The 22,410-nt window shown below is 34.2% G+C and overlaps 1 long non-coding RNA gene across 5 annotated transcripts in view; it reads left to right on the top strand.

Annotated features, from left to right (window-relative positions):
• LOC140630498 (uncharacterized) overlaps positions 1-20,299 on the top strand; it is a 105,317-nt gene extending 85,018 nt beyond the window's left edge. For 4 of the 5 annotated variants that reach the window (XR_012028253.1, XR_012028254.1, XR_012028257.1 and 1 more), the window contains one exon: positions 11,190-14,126. This is a non-coding gene — a long non-coding RNA (uncharacterized lncRNA). Of the gene's footprint in view, positions 1-11,189; positions 14,127-19,562; positions 19,715-20,182 lie in introns of those variants that run through there. The other variant, XR_012028263.1, reaches the window with a different exon arrangement.
• The last annotated feature ends 2,111 nt before the right edge of the window (positions 20,300-22,410 follow it).

Below are 22,410 nucleotides of genomic sequence, written 5' to 3'. Positions count from 1 at the left end.
CAATAAATTTTTTTTGGCTGTCAGCTCTCAACCTCAACATCTTTCCTACATCACTGAGATACTTAACCTAAGTTGACTACAGGAAAAGACATTCTGTCCTTTAATAATACAAGGCCAACTTATACTCTCTACCTTTCTAACACAATAATACACATAAAATATGTAGCATTTAATTTCCATGTTGCAGAGAAGATTAATTAGCTTACTCCTAGATTTGCATTTTGTTTCAGTTGATTCACTTCTACTATCAGATTGTTAAAGTATTACTCTAGATAAATACCTGCATCTCAATTGCTTTAAGTAGATAAAAATATCTATGACATTAGTAAATTAAACATAAATAAAAGTCATAATTTTATTTTAAGGAGTGGTCAATTAATTACTTACTAGAACTGCAAAGTATGTCTGATATATTTCAATCCTTAACTAACTGATACCAGGGGTGCCTGGGTCACTCAGCCAGTTAAGCATCTGCCTTTTGCTTAGGTCATGATCCTGGGGTTGTGGGATGGAGCCCCACTTTGGGATCCTGGCTCAGTGGGGAGCCTGCTTCCCCCACTGTCCTTGTTCACACTTTCTCTCTCTTGTTATCTCTCTCTCTCTCAAATGAATAAATAATGTAAAATATTAAAAAAAAATAAATAGCTGATACCAGTTGTATTATCTTTGCAATAATCATTATTGATGTTAGACATTAGTGGGTATGATTCTAAACACAAAAAAAGTATAGTAAAATATATACTGTGTAAAATCAAATATAATATCCTTTTTGCCAGTTATATTTTGAGTTATGTGATTATTAATATCTAGGGTGGGATGGTACACACATGAAATATTGAAGCCAAATATCATGAAACTAATGTATTTTCTTCCCTATAATAAATCTGTAGCTTGTACACATAAAAACTGAAATTCTTGATTTATTCTCCATGACAAAGAAAAACATTTTCTTTGGAATTGTTGTAAGCATAAACAGAAATGTGCTAAAAATGAAGAAAAATATATCTGAAGGCCTCATGTGCAGACATAGTAACATCTCCAAAATAATGTATTATAATGAAGAAAATACTGGAATAGTAAATAAGTAGCATGAGAACAGCATGAATAATTCAACAAATTTTAAATGATAATTATGGATATTCTGAAGGAAAATTAAAAGTAAAGGCTGACACTTCAACCTTAATCCACATTATTTTCCCTCAGTTATTTTATAAGACTATATTTTCTTGTTTATTTTCTACTTTACAGTAGCACTATAGGTTTATATTTGATAACAAAAATAGTTGAAATGCATCCTTTTGAAAAAAATTTAGAGAGTAAAATTTAAAATAATATTTTCAGGATGGTACAGATAGGATTCTGCTATACACATATACACATACACACAAATGATGTTTTTAGGGCAGACTAGGAAAATGCTGCCAGTCTGCATCATCACTTTGTGAACTTGACATGAGCTTTGAGGTGATTACATGAATCTCAGGATGATAATAGTATTGTCTTCAGAATCTAACTAGACAGTAGCCTTCACTTCTTGGGGTCCCAAAGAAGGTTCTAGAATTGAATAGGAATGGATTTTTAGCTCTACTCACTGGAAAAATATGTTAACATACACATATATTCAGAAGATTTCTGGGTTGAAATGGGGATTTATGAGCAGCCTATATTTCCCTATCCTTTTTTTTAGGATTTTAGGATCATTTCATTAAAAAAAAAAAAAAAATTCTGAAGTGACATCCTTTCCTGTAGAAAACTTTCTCTCTTCTGCTCCATGTTAACTATGAAATTCAGTCATACAGCACTACCCAAAAACCTCTGGTGATAGAGTTCAAAAAGATTCTTAATTCTTAGAATTTAAATATTACAAAGATATACTTAGATGTAAAGAAGTTGGGTCTGAATTATTATGATTGCAGCACCCTCCTGATGAATCTTCTTTGAGCTTTTCAGATTCCTAGAGCTACTTCCTCTCTGTCTCTCTACCATGATTGGCAGGGCCATTTTTTTAAGGATTAATACTTTCAATTAACCAAAGAATACTCTAGAAAACATCTGATTTTGCTTTATATTATCAAAATTTAACTGGATTTTCAGAAAACAAACAAACAAACAAAAGACAAATGTAGGTAGTCTAAGGACTAATATTTCTCCAGAGACATCATCACAAATTTGAGCTCAAACTGCCAGTACCAACTTTGGAAGATCTATAGGAAATAGTCAAACATTTACAGTACATATGTGTACATTGAACAACAACAACAATAACAACAGCAAAAACAAGAAAGCAACTTTAAAAAGTAAGGGAACTTCATGGTGTTTTTAGTTGCCCCTGCCTCATACTCTCGCAGAACAGGTCTTATTCTCAAATAATTATATTATCTGTTTTAACCTGTCTGTGGGTTACTATTTGCAAGCAACATGATCTCATATATAAAATTCTAAAGAAACCACCAACAAACATTAGAGCTAAAACTAGTAAAGTAGTAGGATAAAAAGATTAATATAGAAAAGCCTGTTGTGTTTCAAGGCACTAACAATAAATTATCTGAAAAGAAAACTAACAAAACAATTCCATTTTCAGTAACATCCAAAACATGAAATACCTAGAAATAAACTTAACCAAGTAGGTAAAGGATTTGTACACTGAAACCTATAAAACATTGCTGAAAGAGATTTAAAAATATTCAAATAAGTGGAAGAACAGCCCAGGTTCATGAATTGAAAGACTTAATATTATTAAGATGACAGTAGTATCTAGAATGATCTAGACTCAATGAAATCCCTATCAAAATTCTTGTGACCATAAGGCAGTGGGTAGCACAGTCAATTGAATATCTGACTCTTGGTTTCAGCTCAGGTCCTGATCTCAGGGTTGTGAGATCGAGGCCCGCATTGGGCTCTGCTCTCAAGGCAGAGTCTGCTTGGGGCTCTGTCTCTTCCTTTACCTCTCCCCCCAACTCTCTGTCTCTCTCTCTCTCTCTGAAATAAATATTTAAAAAAAATTTAGTGAACTTTTTGTAGAGAAAAAAGTCAGTCCTTAATTCATATTATATTTCAAGAAGCCCTAAATTACCAAACAATCTTGAAAGAAAAGAATAAATTTGAGGAGCTAACATATTCTAATTTCAAAACCTCCTAGAAAGTTATCATAATAAAAATAAAATGATATTAACATAGGGATAGATAAATATATTAATAGAATCGAATCAATAGTTCAGAAACAAACTCATATATGTATGGCCAACTCATTTCTTTAAAATGGGGGATGCAAGACCATTCAATGGATGAAAAATGGTCTCATCAACAGATATGTTGAACCAGCTGGATTTTGACCTACTAGTGAGTGAAGTTAGACCCATACCTCACACAATAAATAAAAGTTACCTCAAAGTGGATCAAAAATCTAAATGAAAGAGCTGAAACCATGAAATTCCTAGAAGGAAAGAAATATAGGAATACATCCTTGTGACCTTAGCTTTAGTAAAGGATTTTGGATATCACTACAAAAACATAAGCCTCAAGGAAAACATGGACAAAGTATGCCTTATTAAAAAATAATAAAATTAAATAAAAGGTTCGCTCATCAAGGGATATGAGAAAGTAAAAAGACAATCTATTAAATGGGAGAAAATGTTTGACAATTGAATATCTGATAAGGATTTAGTATCTAGGATGTATAAAGAACACATAAAACTCAACAATCAAAACACAATCAAATTAAAAATAGGTAAGGGACTTAAGTGGACATTTCTTCAAAAATATATACAAATGATCACATAGCACATGAATCAAGAACCGGTGCTCAAACAAATACTTTGTGTTTAAGTGTTCATTATAGCAGTACTGGCTGTAGCCAAAAGGCAGAAAAAAATATTCATCAACAGATGAGTGGATAAACACACAGTGTTATATTTATGCAACGGAATATTATTCAGACTTAAGGTGAAATAAGTAATGAAATGTCCTACAACATGGATGGATCTCAGAAGCATTATACTATGTGAAAGAATCTAGACACAAAATGTCACATATCATCCTATTTGTATGAAATATTAAGAAAAGTTAAAGCAATAGAGACAGAAACTGGATTGTCTGGGCTCAGAGAGGCATGAAACAGAGAATGCTGGCTTAGTGGCTTTGGGAATTTTGAGGGGGTGATGAAAAAATTTTTGAAACCTGATATAGGTGGCTTGTATAATATAGGAAATGTACTAATTACACTTTGAAATAGTTCTTTTTAGGTGTAAAATATTTATTGATATAAATCAATACCAATAAAAATCAAATTAATACATTTGTCTTCAAAATTTGACTAAACAATTTAGAACCAAACAGACTCTTCAGAGGGGCTACAAATGATAACATGTAACATATTCTCAGGGGTGGTCATCCTGCACCCAGAGTTTTAAATTGAGTAGCCTTCTAATTAGGCATGCTGGCAAAAGCTCATCTTAGCTTGATTTTGCCTACATGCATTTTTATTCAACCATGTGACTACCCACAGCTACCTTCCCTATCATAATGTCACTGCTATATACTTACAGAAATAGAAAAAAAGATAAATTATTTTCACTGAATTTTCCCCACCAGGGCCCATTTGCCTTACTGAGACAGAAATGTTAGAAAATGAATCATTTATGTGTAGAGTATGTACATTAGCTAAATTGAATCCATTCTGAGATGTCTTTTGACTTGTGAGTTTTTTAAGCTAAAAGATATTTCTCTCTAATTGCTTCTAAGTCTCTCCTGTCCCTCTTGTGCTCTCACTCTACACCACACACACACATACACTCATCACATTTATCTTTATTCCATTCTACTGATTAACATTAGTTTGGTGTAATGAAAACATAATTTATATTCAAAATTCAAAATTGTTTGCAAAAGACAATTATATCCTAAAATGTTTTAGAACATTTAGAATGAAAGTCAAAGGTTAGGAAGGCCTAGGGAAAAAGGTTTTACTGTTGTAATATTTACTGTACTCATCAATGAACGAAATATAATTGTCCTCTGAGAAGTGGGAAAGAAAGAATTATGCTAGAATTATGCTAGAATTCTGAAGAATTCTAGATGCTAGAATTATGAAGGTTAGGGTAGCTTAGGTGAATTTCTAGAAGTCAGTAGGATTAATGTTCTAACAGATAATATTGATCATGAAATATATAGCTGGTAATTTAAATACAAATAAAATTTATATGGATTTTTAAAAGTATATGTAAAATTAAATACATTGATTTCATATTATCTTTCAATACGTATTAAATGATATAGACAATGATGCTCGAATGGTTAAATTAAAATTGCTGCTTAATATATGTCATTTCCTGAAGCTTCCTGCCTTTGCTAAATTTAATGGCAGTGACCATTGTGCTCATGCCAAACATTAGGCAGCTAATTTGGAATCAACCTTTGCCTTTGAATCACAATTTCAGATCTCTGACAAGAATTTAATTTTATCATTGCCTTAAAAATAGAAAGCATCTACCAACTGCCTTCCTGCTGATGTTGAGACAATAGATTCTCCTGTTTTAACCTCTAAGTTACACTATCACCATGCCCTTTTTTAAATGATCTTTTAGGGGAAAAAATGCCACAAAAGCTCAACTTCAGCAAAATGCTGCTGTCAGAATTTTATTCACACTAAATGGTCTCAGCATGTCACTGCTTTCCTATGGGAACTGCAATGGCTCCCTGTCAAATACCAAATTGATTTTAAAATTGCTCGATGGCTTCAGAGGCAAAGTGGTTGGGAGCTGTGTATTTATCCCAGTCAGAGTGGTGCAAGAGCCAGGGTCTCTTCCAGCAGTTGTGAAACATGTTTATGCCATGTGCCAAGCACAGGAGACATTAAGCCTCAGGTCTCATACTTTAAGTTGTATGTACGCTGATCACAGCATTGCCGTCAGATATATACTTGGAATATTTAGGATATGTGCTGCCAAAATGAGCACATTTAGAATATTTATATTCTTACATAAGGCACATTGAAGTTTAAAAGTTGTTTTAACATACGTGATATTTTGTACGTAGATTGTGACAGAGAAACACAAAATATACACAATATTAGATTGGGGGAAAAAAGCTTTCAAATGTGGCCAGGCTCTTTTACATTTTGAACTTTAGAAAGAGCACATAGGATCAATCAACAGGACTTGTGAATTCCCCGAAGATTCAGTAAGTTTTAAAACAATTAATCTTTATTTTCATTGTGCCTATTAACATTCATTTGTTCAATGAATGTTCAAAACAGAATGAAAAATTGCACCCAGTGAGCTCAAGAGCACATATAAGGACAACATAGTTAATCATTTAGCTTGTTTGTACTAGGTCTATTTTTGAAAGAATATAAATGCATTGATTTTGTGAGAGAAAAATGTTGATTATTAGGAAATTTAGGAAATCAGGAATAAAGAAAAAGACAAAGGAAAGTTTAAAAACATCAAGTCAATTTCCACCCACAGAAAATTACCATCTTTGATACAGCAAACATCATTCTTCCTAGGAGGGGTAGCAGCATATGGCCAGACGTGTGTGTGTGTGTGTGTGTGTGTGTGTGTGTGTGTGTATGGGGGGGGGCACAGGAAATACATGTAGTCACTTGAAACACCACAGAAGACCAGTAGGACATTGACCCTATGTCCTTTGGTACATGGTGCATAGGATGTAACACGGAGGATAATAAAAAGGCATTTTGTAGGGCTATGAGAAAGAAGTAATACAGTGAGAGCTAATTTTGCAAATGAGAGACTGTGAGTGTGAGAGTGAACAGTGGATGATTTGGGAAGGTCAGAGAGACACTGGGGATGGCATCCAATTGATGTATTGCCTAACAACATGGGCATACAAATTCATCGGATGATGACAGCCCACAGAAGCTTAAGCTCCTGCCATGACTAAAGAGGATGATTTGGGAGGCATGCTGGGATCTATATGATGACGTCTCAGGGAATATATGTGGGTGGAATTCATGTTAACATGATGAATTCTCTCCTTCCCCCCATTTTATTTTTAGATAGTTAAAGAGGCAGGTGGTGTGTTAAAAAGAGAAGCAGTTGTGACAGGGACGAGTGCTGCTCTAGTGGACTTCCCTGAAGGTTCCCTGTAGCAGAGTCCTGGGCACAAGAAAGCCCATCTATCCAAGTACCTGAGACCTTAGGCTTTGTTTGTTTGTTTTTTTATTTATAATTTTACGTATCTATTTAAGAGAGTGAGCATGAGTGGGAAAGAGGGGCAAGCATGCTGACTCTCTGCTGAGCAGGGAGCCTGATGCTGCTGGATCCCAGGACCCTGAGATCATGACCTGAAAGCAGACACTTAACCAACTAAGCCACCCAGGTGCACCGACCCCCCCCATCCATCTTTTATATATTATTGCCAGGGGCACCCTCCAACACCACAGTGGCTTCAATATTGATTTTAGAAAACAATTTAAAACAAGATGTCTTAACATAGAATAACAGGCTATGGAGGGTGAATGTTTGTATGGCTTTGGTAATGGGCAGAGGGGACACTGGCTAAGCTAAAAACAACAATAACAACAACAAAAACATTAACAACCCTACATCCTACACAGAGCTGCAAATAGTTAAAATGTCTTCTAAGGATTATTAACTGACAGGCCAATTAACTCACTTACTCCAACCGAAACGTCAGCCAGATGTCCGTTATACAGTCCTTCCCCTGGACCCATACATATGAGCAGTTAGTTTGCAGAGGGGGGTGACTCTTAAACGGATATACAGACAGAATTAGAGGCATACATCTTGGAAAAGTTGAGAATATTGCAACTCTTTCAACCTGTTCACCTGTTGAATGGAAGTGGAATGTTCCAACAAGTCAGGTTAAAATAGAATCATGTGGATAGGGATCCCTGGGTGGCGCAGCGGTTCGGCGCCTGCCTTTGGGCCAGGGCGTGATCCTGGAGACCCGGGATCGAATCCCACATCGTGCTCCCGGTGCATGGAGCCTGCTTCTCCCTCTGCCTATGTCTCTGCCTCTCTCTCTCTCTCTGTGTGACTATCATAAATAAATAAAAATTAAAAAAATATATTAAAAAAAAAGAATCATGTGGATAGTGTGGTGCTTTTTTCTTAAAAAAGATTTTATTTATTTATTTGAGAAGAGATAGCGTGAGAGAGCACAAGAGAAGGGAAATTGGGGAAGGGACTGAGGGCGAGGGATAAGCAGACTCCCCACTGAGCAGGGAGCCTGATGTGGGGCTGGATCCCAGGACTCAGGGATCAAGATCTGAACAGAAGACAGATGCTGAACCGACTGAGTTACCCCAGTGCCCTAGATTTATTGTCTGCCCATCTCCAGCAAGCTGTCTGTTTAGGCATTGGACCGATCTCTCCTGCACTTCCCGGGTAGGATAAAAGACATTGACCAGGGAAATATTATGTCAACACCAAGAAATTTCCTAAATTTTTCGTGGTAATATGTTTTGCTTGTTTCTATCAAAGTCTTGAGTTGGTCACCTATAAATGAAAACGCTGAGCAACAGACAAACATGCACAAGTCTGGACATGATGTAGTGTGTAGTCATTTATAATTTGGAATGCAATCTTACTAATGAAGCTTTTTCTGTGGACTCACTGTGTGAAATGGGGATTGCTAGATGCCATTTTTAAAAATCCCTTTAACTTAAGACACCCACACTGCATATTTTTATGGTAAACTGTAGTTCTTTCATGCAAATATTGCTGTTAGATCATATTTATACTTCAATCCTATCTGTCATACTGCATTTCACTAAGCAGATGTTAATGACTATTTTATTTATTTTTTTATTATTAAAATATTTTGTTAAATAAAGGGATACTGAACTTTAAAATTATATTGTGGGATCCTGAGACCTACTGAAATGCCCTGAGAAGGAAAGAAACCATTATTTAATTTTGCTTATTCTTAACTAAGTCATATATTTTTTTCAGTCTTAATTTCCCTTTGTGTAAAGTGATTTGCCTCATACTAGATCAATAAGGTTTGGGGAAATCTCAAGGGGGGGTGTTTAAAATCAAGGGCTCAGAAGTTAAATTTCTTGGTCTTGAAGTCTGAGTCGGCCTTTTATTAACTATGAAGTTGGGAACTTAACTCTCCATCATATTTGTGACAGGGATGCTTGAGTATTATGTGCTAAATGCCTATGAGTGTACCTGGAATGAAAGTATATCCCTATTATTATTATGAATTATTGAATATAAATAATTGAACACAAATAATAACTAGCCTTAAAATTTCAGAAGAAATTTTTTAAGAATTTATTTATTTATTTATTTATTTATTTATTTATTTATTTGAGACTCAGAAAGAGAGAGGCAGAGATACAGGCAGAGGGAGAAGCCCTGGGTTCAGGACCTGAGCTCAACCACTGAGCCACCCAGGTGTCCTGAATTTTAGAAGAAATGATCTGATGGATCACTTATTGGATAAAATATTTACAAAATTGTTCACTTCAGCATGTAATTAACATAGGAAATGACATAATCTAGAATATAAAATAAACCTATTCAATTACCTAAGTTTCTTTAATGTGATACAAAAGCACTGCAGTTAAAAAATTGTTACTAACATCTTCAGTTTCTTCAGGTTCTTTTTTTCCCCTTAATAAATGGATTGTATCCTGCAAAACTATCCATTTGGCTAAGTCGATTTCTATGCATTTTTTAGAAGATCAGAATACATTTTTCTATTTAACAACAGGAAATTGAGGAAGCAGATGAAACATGAAATTGAATCTTACAAGAGAAAAAGGGAACAATTACAGTAAAATCATTTTAAGGTGGTTCCAGGAACCAGTTCCTCAAATAGCATGAATAGGGAAATCTTCTTCGGAGAACTATGAAAAAAATATATTGACAAGGAACAGATGAAAACCATGTAATCAAAAACTCCTTAAGAAAGTTTTTTTCTATTTGGATTTCCTAGTGTGAACTTTAATGATATTCAAGTGTTACATTTCTTTTTCCCACAGAGGACTCCAAGGACTGCTATTTTTAGTTTATTTACAAGTGTAATATTATATATTTTCACTTTGGTTGCCATATCAAATTCTGGTTTTCATTGTTCACTCTAGGCTAAATGGGACTCCCCCATGTTTTAATACCCATAGTGTTCCTATAGAACATTTTTGGCACACATCAAAATAAAAATGTGTGTTTATGATCAAATTTGCATTTAAAAATTGGCTCTGTGCTAGAGAACTGTACTTGGTGCATCCTTATGATTAATCAGTTCTTTCATCTAATACTAACTCCACCCAGTGACCTCAGAATCAAGCTTATGAAACTATTGTTTGACATATATAATCATATTAGATAATTTACGGGATCCCTGGGTGGCTCAGCGGTTTGGCGCCGCCTTCAGCCTCGGGGCGTGATCCTGGGGTCCCGGGATCGAGTCCCACGTCGGGCTCCCTGCATGGAGCCTGCTTCTCCCTCTGCCTGTGTCTCTGCCTCTCTCTCTCTCTCTCTCTCTCTCTCTCTCTGTGTGACTCTCATAAATAAATAAAAATCTAAAAAAATAAAAATAAATAGATAATTTACTGTTTGTTTATCCTATAATTTGCTGTTTTTCTGTTATATTAGTGAAGGAGTACTAACCTACTTCAACATGAGATACTCAAGCAAGTTAGTGGCTTAACAGCAGTTCATTTTTCTTACACATAATGCTTCAGGGGGAATGTTCTATGTCTGTGGGCAATTCTGTTTCATTTGTGGATAAAGACTGAGGACCCTTCTGTCTGGTTATTCCATCTTCTCCTGGGGATTAGTGGCCATGTCTGGGCTGCAGAAGGCAAAATGGAAAGGAATGTGAGAAGGGGGCATGCTATGAACATGAATGTCCTTCATCAGAAACAAACACTTCTGCCCACACTGTTTCCTTGTCAAATAGTCACACCTGCAAGAAAGGGTGTCTGAGGAATGAATTCCAACTCTGTGTCCATTATGGAGAGGTGGGTGAAGAATTTTGACAGACAGCTAACAGCTCTGTCACTCCATTAATTTTCTTAATTTTTACTGTGACAAATGTTCTCATTTGGTATTTCATGTATTATTAGAGGTTCTTAGAAAGGGAGAATATAACCCCAACTATATTTTATTGAATTAATTATGTAAAAACATTCATGTCAAAATGAAGTGATATAGATATTATTCATTCATGTTTTCATTCTGTTCTTACCTTAGTGACTTCCAGAGGATGCCTTGTGAACTCGGTATATTGCATGGATCTGGAGTAGACTATGAATGTGTTCAACATCTTGGTTATGGTATGAAGAAATGTGGCTAGCCAAAATCCTTGACATGATTTTACTACCTAAAAAGATGGAAATGTTACTATCAAGTAACTGCTTTGATCATGACACTGGTCACATATCACAAACTTCTGACACAATAAACTACAACAAAAATGTATGCAAGCAAGTGTATTTGCAAACTAAAAACAAGTTAGTAAAGATTGACCCAGATAAAGTGGTAATTCACTACCAGGTCACAGGAAGAGTGAGAGCTGAACCATGACCAATTATCTTACAGGGAAAAATAAAGGATTACATGAGAATATGACAGCTTTTTCAAAGAGACATATATGACAGTGTCTGGGCCTCCAAAGAAGATAGGTACATGATAAATGATAGATAGATAGATGATAGATAGATAGATAGATAGATAGATAGATAATAGACAATTTAAGTTGTAAATTCTTAGCTTAATTTAAATAAGTACTCTTAGATATAACATGAAGAGTCAACAGGATTGTGACAGACACTCTTGGCTCCCTTCCTCCCAGGAATATGCCAAACGTATAGCTACATGAGATGGAATTCCTTCTGAAAGAGATTCTAGGATCTAACTGAGCCCCTCCTATACATCCCATGAATGAGAAAAATTGCTCATCTGGAAAAGTAGGAAAGACTGAGACACAACTTTCCATAAACCCCAGAGCTGACACAGTGCTGTGTCACTGGGAGGGAACTCCTTGTTCCTAGCTTCTCCTTAATGAGTAGATGATTTGGACTCCATATCCAGGCTTCAACTTTTAAGACTCTCAATGAGGGGACAGGCTCCCAAAACACCTAGTTCAACATCACTAATCACCAGGGAAACACAAATAAAAATCTACAATAAGACATCACTTCATACTGGCTAAGAATGGCTATTATCAAAAAGATAAGAGATAATAAATGCTAGTGAGGATGTAGAAAAGGGAATACTTTTATAGTGGGAGATTGACACAGTCACTATGAAAAATAGCATGGAAGTTCCTAAAGAAATAGAACTACCATATGATTCAGCAACCTCACTTCTGGGTAGCCAAAGGCAATAAAATCAGTATCTACAAGAAATACCAGCATTCCTATATTCATTGCAACACTATGCACAATAGCCAATATATGGAAACAATCTAAGTGTCCATCTATGGATAAATGGATAAATAAAGTGTATAAATATACAATGGAATATTATTCAGTCATAAAAATTAAGTAAGTCTTGCCACTTGCAACAAAAGGATGGAACTTGAAGATGTTACACCAAGTTATGCTAAGTGAAATATGCTGGACAGAGAAATACTATATATACCACATAGTATCATTTAGATGTAGAATCTAAAAAAAAAAATTAAAAATAAATAAGTTCAACTTCTAGAAAGATGGAGTAGGCCAGAGTCTGGGAGGTAGGGGAATTAGGGAGAGGTTGTTAAAAAGGTACAAAGTTTTATTTATAAAATGAATGAAGTCTGAGGATCTAATGTATAATATACTGATTCTAGTTGGTAACATTATTTAATTGAAATTTGCAAAAAGAATAGAGCTTAAATGTTCTCAAAAATATTGATCAATCTAGGTACTTTTCTTCAAGAAGCCCAAGAAGGATAGTGGTTGAGTGTGTATCATAACCAGGCACTGAGGTATGTTTGGAGCACTCATATAATGTCTCTAGTCTTAGAGATATAAATGACCCCCTTCATAATTTTTTTTTAATAAATTCACAGTATTCCTCAAAACAAAGATATCTTCAATTTTCTGGCCTTGTCCAATTTACAATTACTTAATTTTTATGATATATTCCTTAATTTTTATGACATGTAGTTTTAGCTCAGAGAATTGGATACTGACTTTCCTTAAACATTGTATTATAGAAAAAATATTTCAATATTGGTCTAAGTTGAAGGCACCCAACAAATACTGTTGGTCTGCTGCATGAAGGGAAAGTAAAATCAAACAAACAAACAAAAATCACTGCAAATATTCCTGTAACCACTCTCCAATATTAAATTTAATATCACAGTTCAACTGACAAGCCATTTTTATTTACTCATACCTTAAATTTTAGTTCTCCAAGTTAGAACTAAAGACAATACTAAGAAAGTTAAAACAAGTGAAGATGCATCACTGTGTTGCACCCATTATTTCAAGAGCTTCTATTCTCCAGTGCAATGTGGGAATAATGCCCTTTTCGAGTGTATCAAATGATCTACACATTTAAAGGCAAGCATCTGTTAACATAAATAAAATGCAAATAAAAGCATGAAATATGTAAGCATATGGGAACAACTATAAAAAGCTTTTCTCTTGATTTTCAATAAATTGTCCATGGCTCAGCTGCAAACAGAAAGTCTACACCAACTCTTTCTGGAAATAAACATAGTTCACTACATATCTTAAAAAATATTTGAGAATACACTGATTGTAAACATACACAAAAATATTTTTATCATTATTTTACCTGATATAAAATATTTGATTTTAATTGTCATTTGTGTGTTGGCTGACTGTTTGAGGGAGGAGAAATTGGTGAGCTTGTGTCCATCTCTATCATCAGTATTTGTCATTAATTAACTTCATAACCCATAGAGCCTTATATCACTTCCTTTCCTTTCCAACTACTTTCCCTGGAATTATACAACAACCAGCATCTTTGATCTTCAAATAACTGGAAAACAAGTTCCTTCAAAAGGGACTAAAATGAAAAAAATGACACTATCTTCTTGTAATTAAGTCTAATGCAGTTTCTAAGTTGCTCTCATCTGTCTCTTCTTTAGGGCTAGAGTTAAGAGGACAATGGTTCACAATCAAAGTCTTACCTGTCCGTTTTTCTAGTCCTATTGCTTGTTTTGTTTGATGTTTTGTGGGATTATATTTTGTAATTAATCATTTCAAATTGAAGTTCATTAAAATTTCCCCTAGATTTTGGTCAATGTTTTTGTGTTTTATCAATTTCCAGTGTTCATTCTAGTATTTTAGATAACTTTCTATTTCTTCGTGAAAATGTATTAAGAAGTTGGGAGAGATGGGAGATGGTGGTAGAAGCATCTAGAGAATCATGATATTAACATTTATCTTGGTTGGTTGGATCCTCTAGAAAGAACATTTGGAGATGGTGTGTACAGGAAGCTTATTGAGAAGTTCCTTTGTAATGAACGTCTACGGAGCAGTAAAGGAATTAGAAGGGGAGAAATTGTTGAAAACCCAGTAGATGCAGCAAAGATTTCAGATGATCTATAAAATAGTATAGCTCTTCAGAATTGCCCCACCTAAAGGCAAAATGGCCGAGACTTTGTATGCTCTGCTTGACTAATCATTGAATGCAGGTTATCCTAACAAGGAGACATGAATTTGAACAAAACAGAAAAAATTCCCACAGAATGATTTGGCTAAGAGCCTTGATACACCATTGCTTCCAGCACCTAGAGAAACAAATGTCTTAGTCTTAGAGGAGAAATCTTGACGGTGTAGCATGGCATCCATAATTACCTTAAGTATGAAATCACTATCAATATGAAGGTTACCTGTCCCTGTCAGAACCACTTATATTGTCTCTAGTGGTAAGTCCAAATTCTTGCTAAGTTTTGATATGGAAAGGTGCAAACTACAGCTCAACATACATATGTTGAGTTATAAAACTATATATAACACATATGCATTTATATCTAATTAGGTAACTATACCTAATTAATATCTGAAATAACAATTGAAGCTATGCTTGAATTATGATGACTTTTTGCTTATCCAACATGTATATGACTTTGTGCTTATATATGTGTGAGTATGTATATTTGTGTGTTATATGTGTGTATGTATATATCCATATGTGTATACACTACATATACAGCATATACATTGGGTAACTGGCTATGCACTCATGCACTCTATTTATGCAAGTATGCAATTGCATGTATATAGTAATTTTTGTTAAAGTATCAATAGATACTAATTAATTCCACATTTTGGCAATTGCAAATAACACTGCAACAACATGGGTTTGCAGATATCTCGTTAATCATACACTGATTTCAGTTATTTTGAAGATACAGCCAGAAGTGAAATCATATGGTTATTCTATGTTTAATTTTTTTTGAGGAACTGTCATACTATATCCCATGACAGCCTCATCATTTTGTCTTCCCATCAACAGTATACAAAAGTTCCAATTTCTCCACATCTTGGCAATGCTTCTTATTTTCTGTTTTTGATAAAAGATACTTATGAATGTGAAGTGGCATCTCATTGTGGTTTTAATTTGCATTTCCCAAATTATTAGTGATACTGAGCATCTTTTCATGTGTTTATTGGCCACTTATATATCTTCTCTGAAGAAATGGCTTTCAAGCCTTTTCTCCTTTTTCTTACAGTTTTATGTGAGCTATTGAGATGTGAGGTTCTTTATATGTTCTTGATAATAATTTTTACATATTCGTGGTTTATAAATATTTTCTCCATTTTGTGTGTTGTCTTTTCACTCTATTGTATCCTTTCATATACAAACTTTTTAATTTCAATATAATCAAATTTGTTTATTTTTTCTTGTTGCCTGCACTTTTGGCGTCATATCCAGAAAGCCACTTCCAAATAGAATATCATGAAGTTTCCTCACTTAAACATAGTATAAATTACTAGTACTCTGGCAAAACTGTCACGTTGATGTTCTTCATCTGTATTTTGCTTCCCTTGTCTTCTTGCTATACCTTTCCTAAACAGTTGAGGCTGAATACCCCGTGAACACATTGTCAAATTCCTTCAGACAACTGTACAATTACAATCACATTTTATCTTAGCAAGTAGTGATCTACACCGTTATAATAATACAAAGCAATTCCATCAAGTGTGTTTATTTTCTGTATTGGATTTACTCCTCTATCTTCGTTGTAGATTTAATTTTAATATTTGAATGGCAGTAACTCTGTTACACTTCTGCAGGCAATCAAAACAGATATAAGCTTTTCAAGCAAGTGAAACATTTATGTAGTTGTTCTCAAGATGAAATCAAATCTTTAATTCTTTAAAATATTTTCATCTATTTTACCTCTCAGAACACCATGATTTATTAACCTCTGATAGCCATTTCATCTTTATAGTAATTATATCCACTTTGTTTCTAAAATATAAATGATACAACGTGATATCCTTTATTTAAGAATTTCATCATCCCCACTGGAATGGGAAGTTTAGTTTCACAACAGTATCCCTATCATCAGCTGTGGCTTACAGAATTGTTCCATAGCTGACCTACTAAACAACAAAATCAGCAGACAAAACCAGCAAAATTCTTATAAGCTCAGTGAACACAATGCCATTTGGCTTTCTCAAGGAACAAAGTCATCTTTTGGGTTCTCTTACACAACAGATCCATTCTTGCATGTCCACATTCTGAATTATTTGGTCGTTTTCTCCACACTCTGCCCAGGGTGTTCTTAATATTTTTATTCTTATTTAAGGTGAGACATTACATTTCCAAGCCTCTAGGATCATCTCCATAGTGCATTATCATTGATTACTGGTGTTATAGAAAGGAAGTAATATCCTAAAAGTAAAATCATGAGTATCCTTCAGCTATATCAACAAATTTTACTTTATGTAGACTTAAATAATTCTTGTTCCCTGTTATTCCATAGCCATTAATGTCTACTGACAAGCATGCTGCATAAGCCATCAATGACTCATATTAGTGAGTTACTGTAGTCATTTTGGTGTGCATGACATGTGCATGCATCTTCTTCAGTTCTGCCCACAGAGGTTTGACCTCATCATTGGATGGTGGCCAAGAGAGGATAGAGAATATAGGGGTCCAATCTTAAGAACAACATATTGTCTTACAAACCATGTATCTCACAATTTCAAAGTAGAAGTGATAGGGCCAGTGAGCAAAACTTAGGTAAGAATCAACAGTGGTATGTGGTCAAACCATAATCTTCTCTGAGCCCCAGGTCTACCACTTAGTAGGCATGTGAACTTTGATCACATTGTAGGTCTTCTCCATCCCCCAGCTCTGGATATGAACTTTGGGAATCTTTTTTTTTTTTTTTAAGAGAGATGATACATTATATACACTATATATCATTATATGTATATATGATAGATAGCTGTGTGCACATATATTCATATATGTGTACAATTAACTTTTGACCAACACATGGTCAAATGCATGAGTCCATATTCATATGTAGATTTTTGTGATACAGTGCAGTACTATACATGATTTTCTCTTCCTTATGATTTTTTGAATAACATTTTCTTTTCTTAAGATTACTTTATTATAAGAACATAGTATATAATACATACAACATAAAAATGTGTATTAATAGACAATGTTATCAGTAAGGCTTCCAAGCAAAAGTAAACTATTAGTTAAATTTGGGGGGAGTCAAAATTTATAGTGGATTTTCGAGTCCACAGAGGGTTGTTGCCTCTAGTCCCTGCATGCTCAATGGTAAGAGAGACCGAACAGAATTGAGAATTAATTAATTCTTGGAATTTTAGGTTGCAATGTGTTGGGCTAACATAGAATGTGCCCCAAAGAGTATGAACAGGATTGTGAGAATCCAAAAGTTTACGTATGAGAAACAAATTTTGCCTAATGAAGATAAATATTTGGGGCTGGGCACAATGATCGTGTTTAAATAGTCAAAAGTGTGTTCTTATAAGAACTATTGGATATGTAAAATAATATCCCAAATGAGAGAGTAAAAATTAATGGATAGGAATTATAGTGTGGAAAATTCTGTATCAAAATAATATTCTAAAAACTACAGAAAAAATGAACTAAAACTTTTCTAAGCAATTAACTTTTGATTATGAGATCTTAGTATTTTATCAAGCCCCATTATAAGTTATAATTAATTCATGATTATATTTAATGGAATATTCAGGAACAAGAACTATTAATATACATAAGATGCATTTCTTTATTAAAATGATTTGTGCCATAATACATATAACACTTTCATTTAGAAAAAAAAATAATTACTGACAAATTCAAAACAGCCTAGAGGTATAGATTCATTTATAAAAATAAATACAAAATGTCAAAGTATTTTCTCACATGCAGTACTGCTGAAAGTCATGGCTAAGATGTATTGATGTTTTCTTCATTTTGCCTTTTATTTATTAGAGATTTATTTTTCTACTATTAATCAAGGTTAAAGTAACTTAAATAAACTAACATTGTTTATTATGTTATGTTTTTATGAATCTTGGCTTTGCTATACATAATAGTGATTAAAATTTTACACAAAATACCATTTATAAAATGCCAGGAAAAAATGAAGACTTTAAATATTTATTTTGAATTTTCTAAATGAATTTGTACTCAAGAAGTCTTCATCAACTTTAATACTATTATTTTGCTGCCAGTTAGTAAATATATTAAATTTATATTGGTGAATATAAATTTCATCAGTTTCACAATATACCTATCTGCAAGCAACCTGAAACAAACTGGCTACACAATTATTAGAAACCTAAGACAATCACCTCTCATTTTAAGTATTTACATTTCTCTTTCTTTTGTTTTTAATATCTTTTCCTTTTAGAATAATGCCTTAAATAATTTCCCAAGAAACCAATGAGATATGACAATATTGAAAATGAAAAGGTCACCCTATGTGAATGGTTATTTGTCAATTTGGCCAGGCCATGGTACCCAGATATGTGGTCAAACATTATTCTAGATAGTTCTATATAGGTTGAGTAAAGTAGATTATCTCCCATAACATGAGTGGACCTCATCAATCAGTTGAAGGCGTTAGTACAATAAAGACTGATGTCTGGAGGAAGAGGGGATTTTACTAGCAGATTGCCTTCAGACTAGAATGGCAACATCAACTCTTCCCTAGGTCTCCAGCCTGTTGGCCTATCTTACAGAACTGATAGCTACAAACTCACTGCCCTCTGTGCAGTATGGTAAGTTCGTGCTCATCTATCCTGGCAGCTTCAATCCATAGACTGTTTTTTGCGTTTTGTAACAAAAACCTGCTAGTTCTCAGACAGGGTATTGAGAAGTGACTTCATAGTGCCAAATGGGGCAAGGGATCTGAGGCTCTGAACTATTCCTTCATAGATATTTGCCTTATCTTTCTGCATAATTTCAGCTCAAGTTTAGGGAAACCTGAGGCCACTAATTCCTAAGTCTCTTGTGGGTTTTCTTGTTCAATGAGGTAACATCTTGACCTTTTTCCCTATGAATTTAGAGTTCTACTTTCTTGCATCTGCTAGGTCACTTGTCACTATTAAATTGCCTCCCAACTTTTGATATATTTTAAAAGATTTATTTATTTATTTTTAGAGAGAGAAAGAGAGAAAGTTGAGCAGTGGAAGAGAGAATCCCAAGCAGATCCATGTTGAAGGTGAAGTTTGACGGAGGTTGGATTCTACAACCTGAGATCATGACTTGACCTAAAACCAAGAGTCAGATGCTCAACTGACTGAGCCACTCAGGTGACTGCCCACCCCCCTGACTGGCATTTTTGATATTTTATTGTTTTCTTCATTTATATTCTCCATTTTTTTTTTTTTTTGTGGAGTCATCTCTTTAAAGATCCCACTATTGTATTTTAAGGGGATTTTCCTTTGCTTTTTAAGATTTATTTATTTATTTCAGAGAGAGAGGTGCAGTGAAGGAGTGGGAAGGGTAGAGGGAGAAGGAGGAAGAGAATCTCAAGCAGACTCCATGCTGAGCATGGAACCCAACCTGGGGCTTGATCTTGACCATGAGATCATAACCTGAGCCAAAAATCAAGAGTGAGATGCTTAACTGACGGGGCCACTCGCGCACCCCATTAAGGGGATTTCCTGAGGCAGAGGAGACAATTCATATATTCAGTCCAGTGATTTATATGAAATGATCATAAGATTTTGAAAATAGCATTTCTATAGCATTGTCTATCATTTGTCTGTATCCTTGAGGTGCTCAATACTAGAGGAATAAAAAAAGAAAGGCTAGTCATGAATGTGGATGGAAAAGCAGAATACTGCTAGAAAGTGACACTTCAAATACAACCAGGATGTTATTACAGTGCTTGAAGAAGACACATCTTTCAAAACTATTTGCTTCTGCACTCGTCTTCTATTAATCACACACATGAAAGTGATAATGTAAATTTTGTCTCAATCTAAATATACCATCAAAGCCAGAAAAATAAAATAACAAAACAAACAAAGCCCAAAATATTTACGGTGCATTAGATCATCTGGTACTTTCAATATTGTCAATTTTCTCTTCATAGAATATGAACCGGTCAAAGACATATTGGCTTGGGTGTCCTAGACATATACTCAGTAAACAAACCTAAGAATAGACTGGTAGTTATCGAATATGTTGAAATTGACTTGCCTCACTTTAAACTAATATTTTAAAGTTTTTCCCCAAATCTTGAGTTTTGGGGAGGAAGTGCAAAAGCTGAATCTTCAAGAGGCAAAATAAGTTCTTTCAAATTAATGTTTTCATCTGAGAGAATTAGGATGTGTAAGTCAACGTCAATTTTACCATTTGGAACTATATACCCTGCTGAATAGCATAAAACTTTGCTTACAAATAATGAATTCCATGACTCAACACTATACAACTTTTAGTAATATATAATCATCTATTTAATATTTTCATTTGTTTATCGTATGGGATCCAATCGAATAGATGTATTGAGGAACTAGTGTTAGTAATTATCTGGTAATTTTCTCGGAATTAGCAAAAAAATTTTGTTGCTCTGAAGGAGGGAATATCATATGGGAGAAAACAGAAAATAAATATGAACTAAGGATCAGCAAAATAAGCACCAGAATTCAGGGTAAAAGAAACTAAGTGTACCAATAAACACTATTATTTCACCTTCTCATCCCATAAGATAATAAGTTGAAATATCTGTTCTATGATCTGCAGAGACAGGGAATCCTCTTTGTTTCTATTGAAGGCAAAAATTATCTCTGTTTATATCATTGAAAAAAGATCATCCAGCTTGGAAAGGAAAGTAGAATTTGTGACTATTTTTCCTTATGCACATGCTCTCAAATTCATGTACACCCCCCTACACACACACACACACCACACAAATACAGACCAGGTTTAAGTCTGAAGAAGAGAAGAAAGCTCAAAAATAAACTCAGGAGTATGAGAATGAGGCAATATGACATAGCAAGAGGAGACATATCTGGATTTCCTTCATTTACATCATCATGTGTTGTTGGAACTAAATGGATATCAAAACCCATAGAGAAAAGTTTGGCCCCTTCTACAGATTTTAAAAATTAGAAGTACACTTATTGGGACAAACTCAAATCAAGTGTGATTCACATGTATGCAGCTTCACTTATCCCATTTTGCCCAGATAGTGTTTAAAAATACTTACTTATTGAACCCAAATCCCAAGATTTTTTTTTTATTTCAAACAAGATTAATTAATTAATTTAGAATGAGACATGTTTCTGCTAATTCATGGTACTATCTCCCGGAAGAAAATCCTTGACAGAGATCAACTTAAAGACAAGAATAGTCCTAAATGAGAAAACAAATGAGACCACCAAAGAATATTTCCATGAAACAATGATAATATGTATTACTTCTGTACACTTAGGCTTAATCTTGTGTTAAAATACAAACAACAACAAACATGAAGAAACTACTTCCTTTATCATTTCTCAATGATTTACTTCTTTCTCTACACAAGACATAGTAATCTCTTTATTTTTTTTAATAGTAATCTCTTTAAAAACACTGTTATTTCAACTAAGTTCCAATTTGAAGGGAATATTATGTGAACTTAAATGCTCAGCTTCAGTAGTCATTTTTGCCATATGCCATATTTGCCATGTATCATTCCATATAAAATGGAATATTGATAACAGTTTCACCAAATGCTATTCTCATTTGGGTTTCTCTTTTTATATATTTTTTATTGGAGTTCGATTTGCTAACATATAGCATAACACCCAGTGCTCATCCCATCAAATGCCCCCCTCAGTGCCCGTCACCCAGTTCTAAGATGATGATTTCTACTTGTAACATTTCAGAGGAAAAGACATCCTATGTAGGGTATATTGCCACCTATTTACAGGTATTCAGGACTAGCTCATCTCCTCAGTACTGGTTGTTCTTTTTTTTTTAAGATTTATTTATTTATTCATGAGAGACACAGAGGGAT

The sequence above is a fragment of the Canis lupus genome, chromosome 1 (assembly GCF_048164855.1).
Source record: "Canis lupus baileyi chromosome 1, mCanLup2.hap1, whole genome shotgun sequence".
Lineage (NCBI taxonomy): Eukaryota > Metazoa > Chordata > Mammalia > Carnivora > Canidae > Canis > Canis lupus.
Note: the sequence above shows the minus strand (reverse complement) of the source record. Positions and strands in the feature narration are given on the sequence as shown.